Here is a 23295-nt window from a genome sequence, read left to right as displayed (position 1 = left end):
ACCTTCTAATGCAGCCCCTGCACTTAATGTGGAAGTAAGTGTGACGGGGTGCCGAGCAGAAACTTGTTCAAGGTCACATGGGTTCGAATCCTCGGCCAGAGTTTTTCAGAATAGGATTTCCAGCAGGAATGGTGTGGGTAGGGGAAGGGAAGAGTGGGATTGTTGCCTGAAGTGGGGAGGGGGAACTGTCAGAAACAGCATTTGGTGAAACAAGCAGGGGCCACCGAATCCAAGAGGTCAGAATGCCAAACTTTTGGAGGCAGCACGCGGTGAAGTCAACAGGTTTTGGAGCTGAGATAGCTCACTTTTCCTCTCCTTTCCAAGCTGTGTGACCCTGGGCAAGTGACTTCACCTCTCTGAGCTTCAGTCTCCCAAGTGGGAAGTGCTCAGCTCACAGAGAGGCTAAGACAAACATCGGTTTCCTTCTGTTTCCCTTCTCCGTGCCCTTTCCTTGGAGCTTCACCTTTGTAGTTCGTGGTCGAGTCATTCATTAGACAGAGGACTAACTAGGTATGGCTACTGTCCTAAGCACTGGGGACAAGCAAATGTGATTCCTCTCAAGGAACTTACATTCTAGTAGCGGGAGACAGATGGTAAGCAGTGTCAGGTGGTGAGTGAGAGAAAAAAGGGGAGTGGAGGGGTTGTGGGGGTGGGATCAGTTTTCAGTAAGGTAGTCAAGGAGGGCCTCACTGAGAAGGTGACAGCTCAGCGGAGACCTGACCTAGGTGAGGCATGCAGAGTTCTGGGGGAAGAGACTTAGCTAGTGCAAAAGCCCTGGGGCAGGCCTGGGCCTGGTGTGTTGGAGGAAAGGCAAGGAGGTGAGTGAAGCCAGTGGAATGGGAATCCCTCCTCTTTTCTGCCTGCCGAGGGCTGGGGCAGGCATTTCTTCCCAAGTGTGACCCTCGCATGGGACCTGCCAGGGGAGGCATGTACACACACACACATGTGCAGGCTGCCTCCTGGGGCTTCAAGATACTGTTTTCTGGGATTGGACTCAAGCCTCCCTCCTCCTGCTGAAGCAGAATTAAGAAGCTTCAGGTCAAGGATCTGGAGCGCATCTGTTTGTCTGAGCCTTGGTGTACTCATCTGAGAAGTGCAGGCAGAGATTGGGGAAGAACCCTGGGCCTGGCCGAGGACTGTGTAGCTGGGAGCTGGAGAGTGAATGTTGTGGTGAGGCCAGGAGCATGTCCAGGTTCCTGAGGGCCAGGGTACAGAGGGGGCCGAGTTTAGAGATGTAGGGAGGGTCTGTGGATGGACAGATGTGAGAGGGACAGGTCTGAGAAGGGGAGAGGTGCCTGGGAGGTGCTGGGGCAAGGCGGGGCTTCACAGATGGGCCCGCTCCAGGTATGCCCGGCCCTATCTGACAAAGTTGCCCCGGCAACTCTCCGACCTCCTCTCCCTCCCCTCTCCCCTCTGCTCACTCCACGCTGCCCCATTACTGCACCTCCTGGACCCCAGACCCACTGTCACCTCAGGGCCTTTGTCTTCTGTCCCCTCCAGATGTCCACATGCTCCTCACCCACTTCATACCTTTGCTGGCAGGTCCCCCCTTGGCGAGGTCTTGTTGCTCACCCTGTTCAGGACTGTAGCCCTGCCCCTGGCACCCACTCTGCCTTTCTTTGCCTTAATTTCTCTCTGTAGCATTTGTCGCCATCATTCATATATTTTTACTTATTTTCTTTGTTGTTATCCCCTTCCATTAGAACCTAAACTCCGTGGAGGTAGGCTTTTGTTTCTTTTTTTACTGTAGAATATGCATAACATATTTCTCATTTAGATCATTTGTAAGTGTACAATTCAGTGACATCAGATACATTTGCAGTGTTGTGTAACCATTGCCACTGTCTAGATCCTATACTTTTTCATCAACCCCAACATACACTCCATCCCCCTTCAACAGTAACTCCCCAGTCCCTGCCCCCCAAATCCTGTCAACCCTTGTTCTGCTTTCTGTCTCTGAATTTGTCTATACCTCATTGAAGTGGAATCAATCAATATTTCTCTTTGTGAGTTTGGCTTGACTTAGCATGTTTTCAGGGTCCACATATGTTGTAGCATGTGTCGGAATCTCATTCCTTTTTATGGCCGTATACTGCTCCGTGGTACGTATACACCTCGTTTTGGTTACAGCTACAGGCTCAGTGCCTGGCCGAGTGCCTGACCCAGAGTCAGTGCTCGATCAGTATTTTTTGAATGTGTGAGTGAATGAATGAATGAATGGCAGGAGAGATGGATCTTCACGGTTTTGCTTTTGTTTTAGAAACACTGTATTTGAGAGCCTAGAGGAGCATTTAAATAGAAATGCCAGTGAGTGTCCCTGGGGGTTGAGGATGAAGGGGGCTAAGTGGTAAATGGACCACTGGGGAGATGAGCAGGGGTATGCGGAAGGGTCCAGCTGCTCTCCCACTGAAGGGACTCCTTCCAGCCCCGGGCAGAGTACCCCTGCCTTCCTCACTCCAGAGGAGCCTGTGGGAGAGATGGTCTTTGGTGGGGATGCAGTATCGGGCTCCCTGATCCCAGCCTGATCTGGCTTCTTCTCTTTTTGGGGTGCTCAGAGTGTGTGTGGTGCTCTGTGCCTGTCAAGGGAGGGAGCCCAGGTCTGGCAGACTGGAGATGGTGTCCCTGCCGGCAACTAGCCTCAGCCTGAGTGTGCTGAGGGTCTGAACTCACCCGGGAGAGGGTCCAGATGTCCAGCCTCATCCCTGCTAATTAGCGCAATTAATTAACAAGTGGCTTTGTGGCTCTGGGAATCCTGGGCTCCCTTGGTGTTCTGGGTCAGGGGTCGGCACTGTAAACAGGTGTTGGGGGTCCATGGGGGGGGCGGCGGTGAAGGAGACAGGACTCCAAGCTGACCCTGCCCTGGGCAGAGAGCACCCCTTCCCCAGGTGATTTCAGTGACCTCTCTCTCTTCTGTCCAGCTAGGCCCAGGAGAGCCACGGCTGGGAAAAGGTGGGATCTAGGGTGCCTAGATGGACAGGGGAAGGGGGTGTGTTCAGCCAAGCCCCACCAGAGGAGGCCCAAGTTCCATGGACAGAGCTGCAGAACGAACAGGAAACATGGTGTTACCTATTCCAGATTGATGGAGGAGACATAGATTCTGCCAGAGGGCTGATGGGGGCGGGGGCGGGGGTGGGGTGGGGTGGTGGAAGACACAGTCTCTGGCAGGAGGGCTCCTTGACCTGATGCGGAAGATGGACTCAGTCCCTGCCCTGGGGAAAGCTTCTCGTCTAGTGGGAGAGTGGAATCACCCTTTGGGTGATGCAGAGATAAGTGCCAAAGAATGGTGCTTAGAGAACAGAGGGCTGGTCGGGTTCCCAGGGAAGTAGCTGCCCTGCTGCCCTTGAAGGGGTAGAGAGGGGTTGAGGACACATGAGCAAATTCTCAGCCAGGTTGCTCTTAGCACCTCCTGGGGACAGCAAACAGCAACACTGAATTGGAATATGGACAGGCTAGCCTAAAGCAAAGGACTGGTTTGAGGGAGGAGATGGCCGAGCGGGGGTGGAGACCTGACAGGCTGCAGCCTTGGGACTTCAAGCTAGAGAGGGTGGGGCCCCAGGCAAAGTTGGGTGGACTCCTGCCACACAGCCCTGAGGGATGGGGGCCGGAGGGGTGGCAGCCTGGCTTAAGTGATGGAATCAGAGATGCAGCAGAGGATGTTGCTGGTGAATGTCGTCATGGTCACAGGCAAGAGAGAGGGCGGCCAGGGAGAACGTGGCTGGAGGGAGGCATTTGGGATGAAGGGATGAGTCTTCAGGTGTAGCTTTTGTTTTTCTAATTTTTGTTTTAGAACCACTGAGTTGGAGGTCTGAGAGGAGCATTCAAAAAGAGATGACCCATCATGAGTGGGGGCCCCCGGAGGCTGAGGAGAGAGGTCAGACTAGAGGTCAGAGAGGCAAGGCACCCTCAACACCTGTGCCTGGTCCTAATCGCTGTTAACAAATGAGCCCCTGTTCCTCCAAGTGTGGGCCACAGATCGGCAGCAGCATCACTTGGGAGCTTGTCAGCATTGCGGACTCTCAGGCCCCCGGTTCGTACTGATAATCAGGATCTGCATCTAAACAGGACCCTCCAAAGATCCGTGTGTCCCCTGAAGTTCTGGCAGCTCTGCCCCAGGTGCTATGACTAGTCTCCTGATTTGGAGGGTGAGGAAACTGAGGCTCAGAAGTAGTAGAAGGTGATGAGGCATTGGCTGGTGTGGGGAGTTGGGGAACTTAAGGCACCTGAGCTTAAGGAACTCATGGGGCAGAAGGTTCCCAGTGAGGCTGGTGCACCTCACTTTATCAACTGGCTCTTTGGTTGAAAAAGTCCTGACTTGTAGCGTTTGCCAGTTTCTGTGGGGTAAGTACTCCCACCATAGTGGGTTGCAAGCTGTCAATGTGGCATCCCTGAGCACAGACTTGGAAAGGGATATGTGCCATTGGCTCTTGTGAGGTAGGAGCCAACTCCAACTTGTGCACATTTCTTTTCTTGGCCTGAGTAAAATATCAGATGAAACAGAACCAGCCCCTCCCCCGCCAGCCTTAACCTCTGACCCCTCCCTCCATACCCCTAAGTGTGGACAGGTGGCCAGAAAGACCGATGGCAGAGACAGGTGGTCCTGTGCGAGTGCCCCTGCGTATGGTTGGCCTTAGGTGCTGTACGTGTATGTGTCCCCTCCTTGGGGACAGGATGAGTAACATGGTGGCCTCTGCCCCTTACCCCAGCTAAGCATCGCCCCCAGCCAGCCTGCGTTTCAGTGAGCTCTCTGGGGTGTGAGCACTGGGGGTTTGGAGCCTGGGGCCTGGGGAGCTATCAGTGGCCATACACACCTAGTTAACTCTTTTCACCTGAAAAACCTGAGTTTTCTGAAGACTCAGGTCACCGTGTGGGAGCCACCTCAGCGGGCAGCCCGGGACCGGCCCAGCTGTGGCCTGTTTAGCGCCCTCCTCCCGAAGCCCCCGAAGCACCCCGGGCTGGGCTGGCACGCCCTCTCTCCTGAACAGTCGTGGGCAGTGGAGAGCCTGGGCAGAGGCTCCAGAGCTCTGGGTCCTCGTCTTCCCGTTGCTGGTGCTTCCTGGGTGACCCTGGAAACCCATCTGTGACATTGCCACACAGGTGTGGGGTGCTTTGACGTTCACAAACCACTGGGACAAACAGTGTCTGGTTTAATCCTCACAACGGTCCTGCCGGGCAGGGGCTCTTACACCTGTTTCTTTTTAGTTTGATGCCTCCTCCCTCCGCCCCTCCCCTCCGCCCCTCCTCCCAGCTCCCACCCCAGGGAGGGCTGGCCGAGCTGCTCGCCCAGGGCTCTTGGCCCCATTCCGCCCATGCTCCCTGCTTCCACACTGCCTGCCAGCCCTCGTCACTCCACTGTGCCCTGGTCTACCCACCTGTAAGTGAGACGGATGGGCTCCGTTCCCTTTAAAGCCCCTTCCAGCACTAACATCCAGGCATTGGAAAGGTCAGGGGGAGAATGCCAGGGGCTCTTTTATTTTTTTCAGCAAACTTGGCAAGTTCTGTGGGGTGGACCATGTCTCTGTGAGAGGATGGGGATGTGTGTGTGGGTGGGTATACCTGAGTGACTGAGTGTACTGAGGGTACTGTGAGTGTGGATATGAGCATGTGCAGGCGCCCGGGGTTACTGCCGGGTGTCGGCTGTTGTGAACATATGGATTGCTGTGTGTGTACAAGACTGGATGCGTCTGGGGGTATGAGTGTGCGGTGCACAAGTGTGCCTCTGGGTGTCGTGAACATGCGGATGCGTTGCATGAGAGTAAGTGTGCAGGTGTAAGTGTACACGTGAGTGTGCATTCACACTGGGCGTTTAGTAAGCGAGTGTGTGTCGGGGGAGAGAGCAAAGCAGGACAGGTTGGTGTCTGTCTGTCCACCTCTCCCAGACTCCCACCCCTTCCTCCCTGCGCTGTGCTCCCTGAGGCCCACTCCCCAAAGGGCTTGTGGAGATTTTGGAGCTGAGCCAGACCCTGGCTGCCACCCACTGAGGGCCAGGACCCCTCCCAGCCCTGCGCTGGGTGTGGGCCAGAGCCCCTTTCCAGTGGGCCGGTGCCCACGACGGTGCTGGATTAGCGGATGAGTGATACAATGGGCGCATATGGTCCCGAGTGCCGGGTGCGGCCCAGGGCCCCTTACTCAGCGCCGCTCGGATTAGACCTAATGAATTGGAAGGAGTTAACAATGCTTGGGGGCCCAGCAGAGACCCAGGAGGCCTGCTCAGGCCCTGCACTGCGGCCGCCTTTTACCACTGAGGTGTAATCCGCTTTGAAATCAAAGGTGGTACAAAGTATGAATTTAAATTCGACATTTACAGCTCCGGTGAGATGACGTATTCTGGAAAGGTCTCTTCTTCTTTAAGGGGGCTGGGGGTGGGGAGAAGGGAGGGGGGAGAGGCCATCTGCTCTCAGAGGAGGCCAGGCTGGCCCAGTCCTGGCCAACTTGCCCCCATGGCTTGGGCCGGAGGAGGGGGCGGGGGGCTGGCGGGCAGCTGGAAAGGAGGAGGACGGGCCTTACGCTCCGTCTCCCACCCTCACTTCAGAGGGTCCGCTACATCAGGGCTCCTCGATCCCAGAGAGTCCCGGAAAGACAGCTAGAGCAGAATTCTAGCCCAAGAGAGTCTTGGCCCCATTTGTTTTCTTGTTGGATTAAAAAACTTTTTTTTTAAACTACGGTAAAATATATACAACATAAAAATTGGCCATTTTAACCATTTTTTAAAAAATGGAGGTACTGGGGATTGAACCCAGGAACTCATGTATACTAAGCGTGTGTTCTCCTACTGAGCTGTACCCTCCTCCCTTAACCATTTGCTAAGTACACAATTCTGTGGCATTAATTACAGTCACAATGTTGTGCAACTGTCTCCACTATCTGTTTCCAAAACGTTTTCATCACCCCAAGCAGAAACTCTGTACCTATTAAGCACTAACCTCCCATTTCCTACTCCCTGCAGCTCCTGGTAACCTCTCATCTACCTTCTGTCTCTATGAATTCGCCCATTCTAGGTATTTGTGGAAGTGGAAGTATATAATAGTTATCCTTTTGTCTGGTTTCTTTCACTTAGCACGATGTCTTCAAGGTTTATCCATGTGGTAGCATAACTTCACTCCTTTTTATGACCGAATAATAGTCCATTGTATGTCCACACCGAATTTTGTTTATCCATTCATCTATTGATGGATCCTTGAGTTATTTCCACCCTTTTGGCTTTTGTGAATGATGATGAATGAATTGGCATATTAGTATCTGTTTGAGTCCCTGCTTTCAATTCTTTGGATCTACACCTAGGAGAGGAATTGCTGGGTCATATGGTAATTTCATGTTTAATTTTTGAGGACCCTCCCCAGCAGCTGCACCGTTTCACACTCCCACCAGCAATGCATGAGGGTTCCATTTCCTCCACATCCTCACCGACATTTATTTTCTGTTTCTTTCTTTCTTTCTTTCTTTTTCCAATCATCTTAGTAGAGTAAAATGTTTCTCCATTTCCCTGGTGACTAATGTTGTTCAGCATTTTTCATATGCCTGTTCGCCATTTGTATATGTTCTTTGAAATCTGGTCCCATTTTATAGCAAAGGAAGCTGAGGCTCTAATGTGTGGTGTGGTGTTCTGGGCCCATTCCTGTTTGGCCCCAGGCTCTCCACCCTCATACCCCCAGCAGCCACAGGGGATTCTCATGTTCTCCAGACACCATGGGACTCTGCTGAGCTCTGGGCCAGGTGGAGGGAAAAAGGAAGATGTCCACTGTGTGCCAGCACCGAGCTGGACTCCTTCCCTCTGGCCTGAGTCCCCTTCCCTTACATCCCTACATGATGACTTCCTGCTTGTTCTTCCAACCTAGACAGCATCTCCTCTGGGCAGAACTCAGCATCCTCCTCTGGGCTCCCAGAAAGCTGTGTCCTTGTCTCAACACTGAGCTCCTCACAGCAGAAGGTAAGTGATGGTTGAGGTCCACATGCAGGGGTTTTCTCCAAGAGCCACGCCCTGCTCCTGGGCCCTCAGCTGGGATCAGGTGGGTGCTCCATGTGCTTTATTTCTCCTCCTGGACCACATCTCAACAAGCGCTTGTTTGTGAGAGGGAGAGGGAATAGGAGAACAGCAACACTTTCCCACATTTATTGAGCACTTACTGTATGCCAGGCCACACCAAGCCCTTCCATCATTTGTCTCAACTTCACAACAACCTCAGGAGGTAGGCCCTCTTATTATGTCCTTCTTTAGAAAACTCAGCCTGTCACAGGTGGGCACAAGAGGGTCCTGTTGTCCCTGCCTCTTTGATGCCACCCCTTAGCCCTCCCAAGCCTTCCTTCCTCCAGCACAGCCCTCCTGGCTCTCGTGCCATTTCATCCCATACCTGTCACATCCTAGATTTGGATGGGGGTGATCGGCAGGCCTAGTGATGAGAAACTTATGTCCAACCCCTTCTCCAAGTGGAGGCCTCGGGGCTTCCTAAACTCATCCGTAAGGATTAGTGAGCCCTCTCTCTGCTGAGTGGGGTGGGGGTTATTCTCCCTTTGTGACTGATGAGGAAACTGAAGCTCAGAGAAATCAGGCAACCTGTCTAACAGTGGGGATGGAGGCTGGCCTCAGCTTCAGATCTTCTGCCCTCAAATCCAGAGCTCTTTTCTCTAACCATGTTGCCTCTTTAGATCCAAGAGCTGGTTTCATCAACGGGTACCAGACATTTAAAAACACAGTCCCAGCCTTAGGTTGACTTTCCTCCAGCTCTTAATGTTCTCACCCCCAAAATGGGACTAATAGAACCTGCCTCTCGCAGCTGCCGGCAGAGGCTAGCATGAATGAAAAGCATGTAGCATGAGGCCTGGCACATAGTAGGTGCTCCATAGTTTCTTTCCCTTCACTCTTTGGGTACCCGCCCCCTTTCCTCGGGGGTCTGCTGCAGTGGGAAATGAGAATTTCTGGGCTGGGGGGTAGTCGACCGCGTTTGAAGTGACAGTGACAGATGGGTGCGCTGGCTCTCCCAGGCGCCCGGCCAGCCCTGCGGTGCGTGTCCGCCAGTCCCCGGACATTTTCTTCCTCCTCCTGGCCACGATGAGGTGTCATTTGCCGCCTGTCCCTTCTCGTCATCGATTTCCAAGTCGTTAATTAACGGGGCTTGTCAGCTGGGAAGATGAATTCTGTCCTCGGCTCTCGGGGCTTTTTGTTTTGGGATTGTAAATGTTATAGATCTCCCATGATGGAAGGCCATGGGGTCAGGGGGCGCCAGGCTGCCCAGTGGGGGTGGCAGGCAGGGAGAGGAGCCTGTGGGCCTGGCTGGGCCCTGCTGGCCTGGGACAGGCCCCCGGTGGTCTCTGACAGCGGCCTCTCTGACTTGACTCCCTGGGGTTGGGGTGGGAGGGGTGGGGGAGTTTTTCTGTGATCCAAAATTTCACTCTAGGGGAAACTGACTTGTGTCAGATGGTGTAGATTCAGTCATGCCCACAATGGGGACTGGCTAGAGGGGGATACAGACCGTACTCAGTCTGATGGGGGAGACGCCGTAATCCTCAGGGAGTAGCTGGTCTGATGGGGGAGACACATTGTTGTCCTGGGGGAATAACCAGTCTGATGAGGGAGTCCCAGCTCTGGCCTGGGAATGCCCTCAGTCTGATGGGGAAGACAGTTCCTATCCTGGGAGAACCCCCTGTCAGATGGGGGAGGCATAGCTCTGCCTTGGGGCCACCAGTCTGATGGAGAAATACCGATCCTGCGCTGGGGGAGTTTAGGCCTTAAAAATTTTGCCAACTTGATTCAACCGGGTTTAGAGCCTGTGTCGTGGTATCTTAGGCAAACCACTACCTGGGCAGGCAGGCCCCCTGCCTCCCACGTGAGGTCTCAGGGCAGACGAATGGTTGCACCAACAGCTGAGACGAATTCCAGGCGGGAAAAACTGATGCCTAAGAATTTGGGCTGATGTAAAAATAAAAACAACACACTTGGTTTTTGTTGATCTGAGCCGTGGGATTTGTGTTTTGGGAAGAGCTTGAGAACCGCTGACCGGCAGTCATGGGGCAGCGCGTTGCATCTGGGAGACCGGCTCCTGTCAGCCAAGGAGGGGGAGGGAGGGGGAGGGGCACGCCCTTCGTTTTCTGGGTGGATGGGGGCTGCTCTGCCCCGGGCCTCACTGGGACTGGCTGAATATGGAACTCGAGCTTAGGGTAGGAGGCCTGGTTTGAGCAGCAAGATTGCTCCCGTCTTGCTGGTGACCTTGGGGGAGTTTCCTCTTCTCTGGGCCTCTGTTTCCCACAGGAGATGGAGAGCAGAGGCGCCACCCTCTCTGATGCTCAGGCTGGTGGGTGGGGCTCAGGCTTCACAGCTAGATCCCTGGGGTTTGAACTGGGCCCTGGTCTCTCACCTCGGCTGAGCAGTCCAACCCCGTTTGAACTTCATTTCCTATCTGTAAGTTGGGGGTAATAGTATCACACGCTTCTTAGGGTGGTGATGATTAAATGAGCTGTTACGATAAAGTGCTGAGAACAGTACTTGGCTCAGTAAGTGTGGCTTCATTATTATTATCTGACTACAGGATGGTACTGCAAGCGGGGTCTGAGCGCTGCGCACAGCCCAGCAGCCAGATTGGTTGCTTTCAGCCCATTAAGCATTTATAGAAACCGCCCTGGCTGTCCCCTTACCTTGGTCATTTCTTCCCCCACACCTCATTCTTCTCCCTTGGGCCCTGAGGTGGGGGGACTGCTCCAGTGTCTGCCGGCTGCTGGGAGTGGGCGGAGAAGACACACCAACCCGGATCTCTCAGAAGCTCCCGGGCTCCCAGGTTCCTGCTGGAGCCTCAGGAAATGCAGCTTGGTTCAGGCAGCCCTGCCTGGGTGGGCGGTGGACAAAAGAAGCCCCAGAAGGTGGCTTTAGCGTCTGGGTGACTTTGAGAGGAAGAAGGAGAAGTTACTTTGAGAGGGGGACTCCCAAGAGCCTGCACCCTCAGGCTGAGGTGAGAGGGGGCTCATTGCCTCGGTGACAGCCCTCGGTGTGAGGGGGACACATGAGCACCAGCTGCCTACCCCCTCCACCTTACAAATGGTCCCGGACATCAGCCCACCCTTGGCCCTCCTCCAGAACTGAGGAGTTGCGGGGGATAGCATAACATGATTTGGGGGCATGGGGGTCACTTGAGGAGCCAGATCAATGAGTGCTATCCCAGGATGTGAGGGAGACTCTAAGGGGGGAGGCAGTGGGGGGCACCCATCAGGCTCCCCACCCCACCTGACTCAGGTCCCCATCATAGAGACAGAGGAACTGATGCCCAGAAAGGGCTCCTTACCCAAGGGAACACCAGGAACTATTGGCAGAACAGGGACTAGAATCCAGACGTCTGGACTCACAGTCCAGTTCTCTTCCCCCATCACCACCTGGTGGGATGTAGCCCAGGACAGAAAATGAGCCTGAGAGCCCCCACCCCATTCCCTCCAGACACCCCACAGCTTCCTTTCTGTGCAATCGGGGCCCTGGCTTTGAGTGAGGGAATGTGTGAATGAATGAAAAATGACGAATGCTGTGGCTTTCTCGTCAGCTCTAGTGGGGCCCTGGCTGGAGCCCTCCCCATTTCAGAGTGAGCCTCCAATAGTCCCATTGGACAGATGGAAAACTAGAGGTGAGGGAGAGTGGCTGTGGAATGAGCTTCTGTGGGATCTGTTGCTTCTTGGCTTCCCAGGGAACCTGGGGTGATGGGGACCCCTGCTGGGAGGCAGAGAGCCATGCTTGGGGGGTGTTGGTAGATGGCTAGGGTCCCTGCCGCAGGCCTAGGATGAGGACATCCCTTCTGCCAGGGCTACACGGACCCACTTCCATCCTGCAGAGGCGGCTTCTCCTTTTCTCGTCTGTAAATCACAAGCTAAGGGGCTGGAATCTGGGAGGAGGAGCCGGGCAGGGCGCTGTTGGGGAAATTTACAGCAGTGATTTTCTCCTCCACGTTGGGAGCTGAGGGGGCTGCAGTAACTCTGCTGTGGCTCCTTATAAATATCACCCACACCCCTAGCCTGATGCTCCATTTACCACACAGGGGCAGGGGCAAGTCTGCTGCAGGGAGGATGGAGGGTAGACTTTAGCCAGAACTTCCCAGACACCAGGAGGGTCGAAATGGGTGAATGATGAAGGCAACAGCACACAGAAGCTGGGGGGTGGATGGGACTGGCCTATGGGGTACCACTCGTCCACTCGACAGATATTTAATGGGTGCCAGTATGTGCCAGGCTCTGTCTGTGCCAGGTGCCGTTAAGCATGAACCCCCTGGAGCCCAGGGGCAAGATGGACTTTAATGGGATAAACCCCACAGACACATCCCTGTGGAATAGTGAGCCTGCCTGCTGATTCCTTATGGCCTGAGGGAATCTGAGGCAATCACTGCCCTCCAGTGTCTGGGCCAGGCCTGAGGCCAGAAGCTGCCTTCTCTGCCCATACTGACCTCCAATCAGGGTCTTAATTACAGCTGCCTGCCCTGTGCCAGGGTTCTCGCAGTGACATCTTCATACAGCCCTGGGACCATCAGGTTTGTTGGTCTTTCCTCCTGGTTCCTCGCAAACTAGCCTCAGGGACTCCAGCTTTCTGTGGGGTCATGGCTGAGCTGGGCTGTGGGGAGAGCCTGGCCCCTCTCCCTCCCTGACCCCGCATCTCAAAATGGCTGAGTTTCAGGACAAAGACTCAGTTGAGAAAGAGACACTTCTTAAGCAGTGGCGGTGAGAGTGGAAGGGAGAGGTCCAGGGTCATAGCCAGGGCCCTCAGAGAATAATTTAAGATGCTTAACAAAGCTCCCAGACTCGGAGGCAGCCTGGCAAGGAATAAAGATCACCACAGACATCGGAGAGCCTGACTCTTGGCGACTTTTCTGAATGTAACCTTGGGCAAGTCACGGAGCCTCCGTTGCTCATCTGTAAAGTGGGGTTAAACACACCCAACACTGTCGTGAGAACTAAATAGGAAAATAGTAAATTGGAAGGTATACGTGTGCAGATTAAAGTGCATGCACAAAATAAAAAATTCGAAAGGACAAATGGGTGGGAATTAGGGAGTAAATCTTCCACGTGCCCCTGCACCAGACCCCCACGCCCCCTCCTTGGAGGCAACTATTGCTTGTTTATTGCATAGCCTTCCAGAGAGAGAGCTTATCTATGCATATTAGACATATATATATATATATATATTTATGTACATATTTTAATATATTTAGATAGATACTCTGAATTTTTTTTACAAAAAGAGGCACATACTGGATGTACCTTATTCCTAGGAAGCACTTCCTGGGGTCAGAGGTGAGTTCCCTGTTACAGGAGGTGTTTGGGCAGAAGCTGGGTAATTGATGGGACGTTGCAGAAGGGAGCCTCCCATTGGGTGGGGCTGGCCTGTGCTTCTATCCAGGAATCTTCTCTGTCCCCACCTTCCACAGAGGTGGAACTGAGGAGTGGAGAGGTGAAGGGACATGGTCTGTCACCCAGAGAGTCTATAGAAAAGTTAGTGAAGACCAGATGGATGAAAATGACCCGGGGGCCAAGCCCATGGGAAGATGTCCAGTGGTGCTTGGGTCCAAGATAGGGGCAGGCTGGGGAGGCCCAAGACATCCCAGGAGAGGGTCCACCAGGTCTTGGGGGTGATCGGGGGAGATGGCAGCATGTGCACACCCACAGCCCTTGCGTTTGTTTGCAAAGGCTTAGCCAGGAATCTGCCCTTCTGATCCTGAGGCCTCGAGTTGCAGGGCTCAGAGCTGGCCCTGGGGACAGAGTAGGGGCAGCCAGTGTCTGACCCCCTAAACCTAGTGTCTCCACTGATCACCAGGCCAGATAAGGGGCAGGTCAGCCGCTGACCTTAGGCCTTGGGGCCCCTGGTGAGGAGGGGGTGGTGCTGAAGTTGGAGGATCCTGCTCTCAGGACTGGAAACCCCCCAAAGAACTTACTGACCCCTGTTTCCCAAACTTTAGTCTTCTGCATTCTGCTTTCATACTGTAGGCCATTTCCGAGTCCCCTGGTATTTTTTTCCAATTACTTAAAAAAAATTTATTGTTTTTAGTGACGCATAGTTGATTTACAATGTTTCAGGTGTACAGCAAAGTGATTCAGTTATACATGTATATATTGTTTTTCAGATTCGTTTCCATTATAGGTTAATACAAACTATTGAATATAGTTCCCTGTGCTATACAGTAGGTTCTTGTTGTTTATCTGTTCTATATATAGCAGTGTGTATCTTTTAATCCCAAATTCCTAATTTATCCTTCCACTCCCCCTTTGGTGACCATAGGTTTATTCTCTATGTCAGTGAGTCTGTTCCCCCTTCTCCCTCTGTCCACAGTTTCCCTTATTAACAGCTCTCACTGCTGTGGCTCATCTGTTACAATTAATAAATACTTATACACTATTATTAACTGAAGTCCACAGTTTATATTAGGCTTCCCTCTTTGTATTGTACAGGTCTATGGGTATTGACAAGTGTGTAAGTTCATGTGTTTACCTTTTACAGTATTACACGGAATAGTTTCACTGCCCTGAAATTTCTCTGTGCTCCACCTGTTTATCCCTCCCTCCCCACAACCACTGTTCTTTTTACTGTCTGTAGTTTTGCCTTTCCCAAAATGTCATATAGTTGGAATCAAGCAGTATGTAGTCTTTTAGACTGGCTCCTTTCACTTAGTAATATGCATTTAAGTTTGCTCCATGTCTTTTTGTGGCTTCATAGTTTAGCTCTATTTTTTTTTTTTAAACACTGAGTAATATTCTGTTGTATGGCTGTACCACAATTTGTTTATCCAGTCACCTTTTGAAAGACATCTGGTTGCTTCCAAGTTTCGGCAGTTATGAATAAAGATGCTATAAACATCCGTGTGCAGTTTTTTGTGTGTGGACGTAAGTTTCCAACACATTTGAGTTAATACCCAAGGAGTGTTATTGCTTAGTTGTATGCTAAGAATATATCTGGTTTCGTAAGAAACTTTCAAACTTTATTCCAAAGTGACTGTTCCATTTTGCATATCCACCAGCATTGAATGAGACTTCCTGTTGCTCCACATTGAGTGTTGTTGATATTTTGAATTTTAACCTTTCTAATAGGTAGTTAATGGCATTCCATTGTTGCTTTAGCTTGCAATTCCCTAATGACGTATGCTGCAGAGCATCTTTTCATATGCTTATTTGCCGTCCGTTTATCTTCTCTGGTGAGATGACTGTTCAGATCTTCTGCCCACTTTTTGAGCTGTTTGCTTTCTTACTGTTGAGTTTAAGACATCTTTGTAAATTTTGGTTACAAATCCTTTATCAAATAGGTGTTTGGCTAATATTTTCTCCCAGTTTGTGGCTTGTAGTTTCATTTTCTTAAACTATACCCATTTTAAAAGTGAAAACTTATATCTTAGCAGTAATGGGGACACCAGAATCATTTGCCATGAAAGAAGGTAACCATAAAAAAATATATAATAGAAAACCCCATGTTATTTCAGTCTAACTAGTCCTGTCACCTGCTCCAGATCTCTGAGCCTGGGGCTTAATCTCTCCTGTTAAAGAAGGAATAAACAAGTGGTAGAGAGGTGCAAGCTGAACTGGCTCCAAACCAAGACCTTCTCCTGGTCAAAATCAGAGTTTGGAAAATAATTGAAGGCATAACTTTTTTCTCTGTGTACCAAATGTTATTTGATACTGGTCATGTATCTCCTAAAATAATCCTCGGGAATCGCTGATACAGTCTACCCCTTGGCCCCTGCCTTTACCCAACTGGTGCTAAAATCCTTTGATCTTTCACCCTGTGTGTGCACGCTTCCAGTGAACAGGAAATCCCTCCCTTTCAAGAAAACTCATCTCTCCAAAGGCAGCTCTAATAGGAAGCTCTTTATTGCATCAAGCCTAATCTCCCTGTAACTTCCCCCACCGGTCTCCCTTCTCCACCTTGGGGACCCCAGGATCAAAGCTAATTTATTTGCCCCAAAGAGCCATTAACCTCTCAGAGCCTCAGTTTCTTCATCTAAAAATTAGGGAGAATACAAGTCACTTTCCAAGGAGTTTTAATGATGAAATGAGATACAGCATGTCAAGTGCTCGGCTCCATGCCTGGAGGTGGGAAAAAAAGGAAACTGTCTGTTGATTCTAGTGTGAATTCATCCATAGGAGGGGGTAGGGAGGGGTCGGTACAGTTTCGTCTGAGGGGGTCTCAGCATCGTTGAGAGAGACCAGGATCTGAAAGTCTGAGGAAGTCCTGCCATTAAATGACTAGGTCTGTGTCCTAACAGAACCTTAGGGAGAATGATCCAACTTCTTCATTCCATAGTTTAAGAATCTGGAGATTAGAGAGGCTGAGAGATTTGTCCAGAGCCACATGATGAGAGGCAGAGCTGAAGCCTGTGGGGACAGGTATGGGTTTCTGAGTGCTGGAAATGGACTTAAAGTCCCCAGCCCTGGCTATGGGCTATCTGGCTATGTGGATACCTTACTGTGTAACCTTGTGCAAGTGTCTTTCCATCGCTGTGTCTCAGTGTCTTCACATAAAATGAAATATTGACCTAAATGGCTTCCGAGGTTCCTTCTCGCTCTAAAATTCTGTGATCACAGAGGTGGTTCTTGAATTTGAAGGAAGGCTGGGATCAATTTATCCAAGAGACAAAGGCATTCTCGGTGAGGGAAGCAGCACAAAGATTGAGGAAGTAACTAGACCAGTCATTTGGGGAGATGAGACCCCAGAGCATTTTAAATGTACAGAAAAGCACTGGCTCAACAAATTCTTTCCCTTTCTCTGAGCAAAACTTTCCGTGTTCACAGCTCTACTTCATCTATTAAATAGAGGATAATGTTGTTGAACCAAAGTCCATTCACCTTTTCTTCCAAAGCAGTAAAGCTGTGGCTTGGCACATAATTGCCTAGCTAGGGACCAAATTCTCCCTCCATCTAGTAGCTTCATGTGGTCATGAGACAATGTCCCCACTAATGGAATGAGAGCTGAAGTGACATGTTGCTATTGCTAGACCTGGCCCTTAAAACACTACTATTGTGCTCCTTCCAATTTTTCTCCTTCCTGGAAATGTTACCTGGATATGCTGGTGACCCAGCATAACCGTGCGGACAAGGGCATTACCAAGGGCTGGTACAGAGGACCTCACAGAGGGAGCAGGTTCTTGTCTGGCTGTGTGGAGCAATGCAGCCCTCCTATCTACCCTGTTACACGAGGACGAGGTAAATTTTTCTGTTCTTTAGACCCGTGGACTCTTTGTTACAGCTGCTCAGCCTTTTGCCAGAACTAACGTGCTGTATCTAGATAACTAAGGTCAGAGGAAAAATCAGGTGACTGCTCAGAGCTGAGTTCTGAGGGTTTCTGAAGGTCAACTTGCTGCTCTCTCATGAGCATCTCTGTCCTTTGGCCCCTCTCCCTGGGTAAGGGCTATAGGTCCAGGAAAGTGAATGGAAGGTCCCTATTTAAAATGGAAAGGAAGGGGAAAAAAAAAAAAAGGGAAGGAAAGAAGGAAGGGAGGGAGAGAGAGTGGGAGAAAGAAAAGGGAAGTCAAACATGAAGCCAAAGAAAGAATCCTAGGGTCACAGAGTCTTAAAAGGTCATAGACATGGTCTTGCCCACCTGCAGCCCTCCCAGCCACTGCCTTCTCCCTCTTTTGCAGAGGAGAACATTAACTTCGGAAGATGTAGTCATAGCATAACTAAAATATTTCAAGAGTTGAGGGGGAACAAGTGGATGAGGGCTACGTATTGCTGTCCATGGTCCTGAAACGCCCCATACTCATACATAATGATTATTCCATTCTGGGACATTGATGATTCTGGTTCATTCTCTCTAGTCATTCTGAACCAAGGAAGACAAGAGAGAGATCATGGGGCAGAAAGGTCACCACTGAAAGAGAAGGGCTTAGGGACAGAAGCTATAGAGAGGCACAGCTGTGACAGATTGTCAGGGAGAAGCAGACATTTTTTTGGACGTTGTTTTCAAACTGCAGCTACCTGGAAAGAAACCAAGTACTACCAACTATAGCCCAAATATAAATTGACTGAGGGAGAATAAGAAATGTGTGTCTCAAGTGACGCAAAGCTGTACGTGTGTCAACATGAGCAAACTAATTCAGGTGGGCATGCAGAACACAAATGGGAGGGGTAACGGGGTTGACTGTAGTTAGTCTTTGTTTTTCTTTTCTTGCCTGGTGAAAAATTCGCAAATTTTACGCTGTCGTCACAGAGCAGTCAAAACTGTGATTATGTTTCACAATTTTGACAGCTAGTTTCATGTACTTTAAGTAGTTCTACTCTGTTATAGACAATTTGAACAATTTGCTCTTCCCTCAGAAGTTAAAGGAGGTCTACACATGCGTCTGCCTCCCACTAAACCCATGTGGAGAGCAAGCCATAGAGCTAGAATTTCTTGATCATTGCTCTAAGTGCATTGTGTGTAAGAACTTATTTTTCATAACGACCCAGGAAAGAAGGTGGCATTAGAGCAGATGAGGAAACAGTGTCAGAGTGGTCGGTACCTTGTTTGAGGCCACCAGCTGGTAAATGGCAGGTTGGGATTTGAACCAGGTAGTTTGGCTCCATAGCTTTCATTCTCAGCCCTTGGCTAGTCCAACCTTTGGTGTCTTGCTTGGCAACAGCAGAACAATACCCAGTTTTCTGATTCCCAGAGTAGACCGTTCCCTCCTCACCATCTCCATGTAGGTACATCACAAAACTGGGGTCCATTTGCTGAAGAGGGGGATGTAATGGTAAGGAGGCTGTGGATCTGCTATGCATTTGAGGCACAGGGCTGGTCTTGGTGGGAGACATGGGGCAGGGGAGAAAGTGGGCTCAGGCTGAGATCCGGACTCCAGCACCCCTTCATGCCCCGGAGAGCTCAAGCCAGGGAGGAAGATCCAATTTCCAGGCAAGGTTGAAACCAGAGACGGGCTGCCCCCTCCCACTTGCCTCCTGTATCCCTCCCCCTTGTGTGCTGATGTGGAATGGGCTGAGGGCACAGGGGAAGTATTGTTCCTGCCCCTATCTTGCACGACCCAGCTCCCAGTGGAGCGTGGAGGAGTTTGTGTAACTTTCCTGGGGGTTAAGAGCAGGTCAGCACAGGGCTGCAGCTCCGGCTACTCTCCCAGCAAAAGGACCCCAGGCTAAGCCAGGCAGCCCCGTGGGAACAGCAGCACATACCTTCTGCCCATGCCCTGAAACGGGAGGGCAGCCTGAGCTGCTGGGCGTGAAGACACAGACCCCAAACCCCCCAGCTGCCCTCCTCCCAGCCTGGGCCTTGGGCACAGAGGCAGATCACAGAAGCCAGGACTGACAGGAAACCTGGAGACAGGCTATGCAGTGCCCACATTTGACAGATGGGCAGAATCGGGCCCAGAGAAGACATAGGGGCTAACATGACTCAGACACCTTATGAAGTGCCATTCGTTCATTCATTCACTCATTAGTGGGGAGGGTATAGCTCAAGTGGTAGAGTGCATGGTTAGCATGCACAAGGTCCTGGGTTCCATCCCCAGTGTCTCCTCTAAATATAAATAAATAAACCTAATTACCTCCCCCTACAAAAAAAAAAAAAAAAAGAAGAAGAAGAAGAAGAGCTGAGCATTCATTCACTCATTAATTAGTTGAACAATCACTGTGGAATGTTAAGTGTTGCCATTATCCAAGGGCTTTGTTACATTTGTCATCCAGATTGGTGCTCAGGGGAGGAAATAGAGGCTCAGAGAGAGCATGAGATCCTTCCAAAGTCACACAGCTGGTTTGCAGCAGGTCTACTGAGTGCCAGCCCCAGACTTACCCGTGCACAAGACATGCAAACATGCATATAGGTATGGTTCCTAGGAAGTCAGTTGGAGGAGGAGGCTTAAGAACCTGTCTGACCCATTCTCCTGTCTCCTAGCAAATATGACCGAGTCTGTTCCACTCAGCTATTTATTTGGTGCCTACTCTGGGCAAAGTACTTAATTGATTCTCATCTCCTGGGAAGATTTCCAGAAACCAACCAGCCTCCTGCGCTGGGAAGTTAGTCCTGATAAAATCTTTCCTCCTCTGATTTAAGTCCTTTCCATTTGTCATACACAGGTTGTGAACACAGCTTGTTTTTCAAGCAAAATTTTTCCCCATCACAGGGTGAGTAAAGCCTGGGATAGGATCACGAATATGAAAGTTCAAAGGTGTTCACTCCCTAGCACCTGGTGGAGAGTCAGCTCAACAGAGACTGGTGGGATGAATGGAAATGAACACAAAAGTCAACGTTTAAGCAGCACTTCATAAGTTTGCAGAAGATGTTCATAGACTCTCTCTCTTTCAGTCCACAAAGCCATCCTGGAAGGCAGGCAGGCATTTTATTCCCATTTCAAAGAGGAGAAAGTCGAAGCTCAGAGAGCATAAGTGGCTGCTGAGAGCCACAGAGGTTGTAACAGCAGAGGTCGACCTGCACCCAGGCCTCCTGACTCCCAGTCCAGTGCTCCTTCTGTGACACCAGGTGATTTAGGTACATATGCATGATACAAATAGGCAGGACGGTATAATGACAGTGGCAGGTGTGTGTGTCTGGCATTCTTGCAGGGTGGGAAATGCTCAGTTGGGCTGGAGCCATTTCTTCCTTTCCTAGGGTGCAGGTGGAGGAGGGGCCTCTATCCGGCCAGATGTGTTGGGAGGAAGAATGAGTTCATGGCTTGGGTTAATGATCCCTGCAGCCCACTTCACTGGGTGGTGGGAACAGGTGGCCAAAGCCAGGCTGGTTGACCTGGGCATGGGGGTGACTAAGTTAGGAGGCAGTGACTGCGGTCCACTCCCTCCAACCCCCAGGGAGATGGATATGAGGCATCACTGTCCCTATCAAACCCTCATCAGCATGCATCCGGGCCATTACAGCTGCCTCCTAACTTGTCCTCTGTCCCCTACCCCATCCAGTCCCATGCCTCCTCCTTGCTTCCAGCAGAGCTGGATTTATACAGCTCAAACCTGCTCGTGGCACTTTTCTCTGCAGTGCAGAGCCCAAAACCCCCAAGCAGGCTCTCAGCATCTGGCCCCAGTTTACCCTTTTAACCTTGGCCGTGGAACTCCCCGTTCTGCACCCTGTACCCTCTCAGTGGCTTCCCCCTACCCTCACCCCCACCCCTTTGTCCTTGCTCTTCCCTTTACCTGGAATGCCCTCCTGCTCAGGGTCTAACATTGACCTTTCTCATTTTTTTTTTCTTTTTTTTCTGACCTTTCTCATTTTCAACTTGCAACTCAGTTTTTCTTTTGTGATATCTCCCACCTTTTGACTTGTGTTTGTGTGCATTTTATCTTCTGCCATGGACCATGAGCTCCTCAAGATGTATCTCATTTAGTCCCTCTGGTCCCCAGCACAGCAGTTGTGCCACTCATGGTGGGAGCTTAGAGCCCACAGTGGGCTGGGCTGGGGGTGGTAGAGGGGCTTCCTCACCATGGAGGCTCAGAGCCAGGCTATGCCTGGATTCAAACCCTGCCCCTGCCACATATTAGCTGTATGACTTGGGCAAGCTGCTTCACATCCGTGCCTCAGTTTCCCTACTGTCAAATAGAAATAACAGTATCTGCTTCATGGGGTTCTTTGCAGATTAAACGAGGCAACAGATGTAAAGCATTTAGGACAATGCCAGGCACATAGTTAATGTTCAATAGATGTTAGGTATTATTTATAATTTAGTGCTGTCAATGACTAGCTGAGATTTTATTTTCAAACAAGAGTTTCACATGGAGAGTAAGAACGAACATTTATTGAGCACCCGCTACATTCCAGGCAGGGTGGTAAGATTTTCACATGCTTTTCCCCATTCAGTCCTCACGAGGATGCCAGGAGGTAGGGCCCACTCCCACTTTTCCTATGAAGAATCTGAGGTTCAGAGATTAAGTAATGGGTTTGTAGACGCACAGATAGGAAATGGCAGAGCTGAACTTGAACCCAGATCTGTGTAACTCCATGCTCTGGCTTTTCTTTTTGTTCAAACCTATTGACTCAGAAATCCGGAGGGAGAGCCCTGTGAAATGGTCCCTGGAAGGAGGCAGCCCCCTTGTTGCCCCCCAAGGCTAGGTGCCCTTCCCAGTCCCTCTCCAAGGCCCAGCCTCCAGGGAGCAGTGGAGCTGGTACTGAGGTCAAGATGTGACCTCAGGGCTTGGGGAACTTGCCGGAGTCCCTGTGGACTCTCCCTCCTCTCTTTCTCTCTCCTCCAGCAGCTGAGCCAGGACTGTCTCTTGGGCTCAGCCTGGTTGGCTCCAGGCCAATTCCAGATGTCACATATCAGGCCTGAATCCCAGGAGGCTGCAGAGTACTGGTAAGATGCCCACTCCAGGGGCATCACAGGGACACCATTGTACCACACACCCAGCCTCAGCTGGGTGACAGAAACCCAGCATTGGAACACAACCCACCTGTGCTGGAATCCAGGCTCTGGCACCCCTCTGCTGGCCTTGAGCAAGCTACTTAAGGGCAAAGGGACTCAGTTTCCCCATATGCAAAATGAGGAGAATAATCTCTGTTCCCCAGGTTGCTGTGAGCATCAGTTAAGATGGGGCTCAGGAGGTGCTCAGTAGACACTGGTTTCCTCCCTTGGGAGCTCCCCTGGACATTCCCCGCGGGCCGTGTCTAACGTGTTTGAGCAGGAGATCTGCCTGAAAGCAACCTCCCGTGCTCTGGCAGCAGAAGTTGCCCGGGGAGCCTTCTGTCTGAGGCCATGGTCACTTTGGCCTCTCCTAGATGTAGGGTGAAGAGGGACTCAGCCTGATCCTGCCTGGACCACTTTCCTATCCCCGTGGGGTACTGGTTAACCTCCCCCTGCAGATACCATGAGCCCCCTGGGCTGGCTGGGGACGGGGGTGCAGCAGGCCCCAATCTGCCTGTTCCTTGGCCAAATTCCTGGCATTCCTGCAGGAACTGACCTATCCTAGCCTCTGTCAGGTTAAAGGATCTCCCTACCAACCTCAGTGCACCTTCAGAAAGCCCATTCTGGACCCCAGCCAGTGGCTTTATCTGCTCTGTGCCCTAGGTTCCCTATGAGGGTGATGTGTGCTTACACTTGACAGATGGAGACCTTGAAGCCTGGAGAGAGCAAACAACAGGCCACACTGCTAGGAAGCGCCAGGGCTGGAGTCCAAATTCATCCAGCCCCAAAGTCCGTGACCTTTCCCCCACACCCCTTGCCTCCTGGGTCCTGGCCCTGGGAGGAAGCACTCCAACCTCCCCACCTAAGGAAGGAAGCTCCCTCACCACCTAAGTAATGTGGCTTTGGCTTTGAAAGGGCCTTGCTTTCTCCTTGCCTAGAATGGACTCCTTTTGGTCCATCCAAGAGAGCGGGGAAGAAGGGGAGGCAGAGAGACTCTGAAGACCCACGTGGAAGGAACTGGCCACTG

At 51.2% G+C, this 23295-nt stretch overlaps 1 long non-coding RNA gene across 1 annotated transcript in view; it reads left to right on the top strand.

Annotated features, from left to right (window-relative positions):
• Positions 1-7892: 7892 nt before the first annotated feature.
• LOC116669259 overlaps positions 7893-23295 on the top strand; it is a 118308-nt gene continuing 102905 nt past the window's right edge. Inside the window, exon 1 of the long non-coding RNA XR_004326595.1 lies at positions 7893-7924. This is a non-coding gene — a long non-coding RNA (uncharacterized LOC116669259). The remainder of the gene's footprint in view (positions 7925-23295) is intronic.

This window comes from Camelus ferus, chromosome 16 (assembly GCF_009834535.1).
Source record: "Camelus ferus isolate YT-003-E chromosome 16, BCGSAC_Cfer_1.0, whole genome shotgun sequence".
NCBI classification, from domain to species: Eukaryota; Metazoa; Chordata; class Mammalia; order Artiodactyla; family Camelidae; genus Camelus; species Camelus ferus.
The sequence above is the reverse complement of the archived record's forward strand: the minus strand, read 5'-3'. Positions and strand labels throughout refer to the sequence as shown.